The 2,148-nt window shown below is 35.3% G+C and overlaps 1 protein-coding gene across 3 annotated transcripts in view; it reads right to left on the reverse strand.

Annotated features, from left to right (window-relative positions):
- The window catches only part of LOC109538150, a 23,870-nt gene that overhangs the window by 5,572 nt on the left and 16,150 nt on the right, over positions 1-2,148 (reverse strand). For 2 of the 3 annotated variants that reach the window (XR_007280472.1, XR_007280470.1), the window contains 2 exons: positions 1,028-1,220; positions 93-436 (listed from right to left, as the gene is read on the reverse strand). The gene's annotated coding sequence lies outside the window, so the exon portion shown is untranslated. Of the gene's footprint in view, positions 1-92; positions 437-1,027; positions 1,221-2,148 lie in introns of those variants that run through there. The other variant, XR_007280471.1, reaches the window with a different exon arrangement.

Here is a 2,148-nt window from a genome sequence, read left to right on the forward strand (position 1 = left end):
CAATTAAAGGAAAAAAGTTCGTTTTAACCGAAAGTTCACTATAACCGGGTTCATTATAAGCGGACTTTACTGTAGGTGTTTCCAGTTGAAAAAATGGTCGTAACTAATGCTTGCGCTACCCTGAATAAAAAACTTTGCCATCCAAAAAATGGAATTTGGCGTATAGAAGCGTTTTTCCGGAAAAAGCTGATTTTTAACATTACATAATCTGTTTGAATCCAAATATTGAGTATGCACTAAACACACTGTAATTATATTCGTAGCCTTTTTTTTTCTTAAATAGGACTTACTCGGGAACTCCACTATCAATCATCCGTTGCTTTTCCACCAGCTTGTAGTAAATTTTCGTTTGCCAACTGTTGTCGCTGGGCAAAATGATATCGAAAGACCCATTGTCCATCTCTTCGGCCCCATCTAATAAATATTGCTTCAGGAGCTGCAAAAATTTAAAAACCTTAACTTTTACTCATTTTTAACCAGCGTTTTGCTCTTATAGGTAAAGTCCTCAGTGTAACGCCCTGCTGAGACAAATACCGTAGACTTTTCGCATAATTTCCCAGATGCAGAACTATTCATTCATTTAATACCTCAAATTCCTCAAAAGTAAGTTCAAGCAACTCCTCATCAGCCTTACTTTCACTCGCTAACATGACGCACGACCGCAAAATCGCTGCTTGCCTTCTACCACAGTGACCCATACTAATAAGCTTAGGCCAATGTTGTAAAATATTAACAGCGAAACATCGATTTTCTTGTAGATAAGTTCTATATTGTTTAGGCGGATTCATGTTTTCGCGGACTTTTTGTTGGGTCGCCTCAAAAAACGTTTGTCTTTAAAAAGACAGAATTTCCTCAAGTCTTTGATTACAGACGTGAGGAAATTCTCAGGCCAAATTTTCTTTGATGCGAAATACCCAACAAACGGTCTTGTGAACATCGATTTTATTGTGGCTTTTCCATATAGGAACAAATTACTTAACTAATTAATCAGGCGAGCCCAGTTAATTTAGATGTTGTGAATAGTTACCGTTGGCCAGAGGGTTGTGAAGACATTTCCTTCGCCCAAAGCGCTCAAGTTCACCCACAGTTGATGATCGCCCGACAATGCGAAGGAACTTCTTGAGTCCGTGTACTCGATCTGATCAAGTTTTGGTTGCTCCATAATTCCAGAAATCTATTTACCCGCCTTGAAGACCCACTTTTAAGGGGCTTGTTTCCAGCTGAAATAACCAGAGAGTGTAATTTATCTAGAAGGTCTTTTGCAACCACAACCCTTTGCAATTGGCTGCGATTTTAGCCCTCCAGTTTTCCATTAACAGCCTGCATTAACAATTGCTCTGTTTAAGCGCGCTGCTTGTAACCCAAGTGGAAAAACTGGCATAGCCCCTTTGAACAACAACAATCCTAATCCGGAATCGATGATGTTATTAAAAAATAGCATTGCTTGCAAGCAATCACGCAAGGCCAATAAAAATTTATAAAATGGGCAACAAAGTCGCAATGGGTTGTAGTTCATTTCGAGCTGGAATGGCATATTCAATTTGTTTCCAACTATTAATGCACTTTCCATAAATATTCCTGCGGGATTTAAATTGCTCGGAAAGTCCATGGTTTACCTGTTTGCACCGATAGATAGCGATAATATAATATAAGTGTGGATTTAGAGTAGCAGTTTAAATATAAATAGCTTAACGGTTTTAGATTCACTGTTTCCTAATTTTATTTGTATTYSTACATTTTATAATACATTTTYCTATGTATTAGTGACGTAGATTTCGGGGACGAACGGTATTATTCCGCCTCAAACTACATTCCCAGATAGCGCAAAATATTACATAYATATTTAGGAAATATTTATATGTTTGCTAAATATTTCAGATCAAATGCAAGTATTTCTTAAATATTATTTTTTAAATATTTAATTAGCTTGAAACGAATAACTTATTAATAATYTTCTTATTACATAATACTTTTTGTACCTCTATATAACAACCTTAACACCCAAAACGTTACTAATATATTATTTTTCATAAATGTGAACAAACTTTAGAACATATTATTTGAATTTTCATTGATCAATGAATAGCAAATATTTCAGAGCAAAAGGAAATATTTTTTAAATGTTATTTAGAAAATATTTGTTTCCAA

The sequence above is a fragment of the Dendroctonus ponderosae genome, unplaced genomic scaffold, assembly GCF_020466585.1.
Source record: "Dendroctonus ponderosae isolate FM_Combo_2020 unplaced genomic scaffold, Dpon_F_20191213v2 Dpon_F_20191213_1, whole genome shotgun sequence".
Lineage (NCBI taxonomy): Eukaryota > Metazoa > Arthropoda > Insecta > Coleoptera > Curculionidae > Dendroctonus > Dendroctonus ponderosae.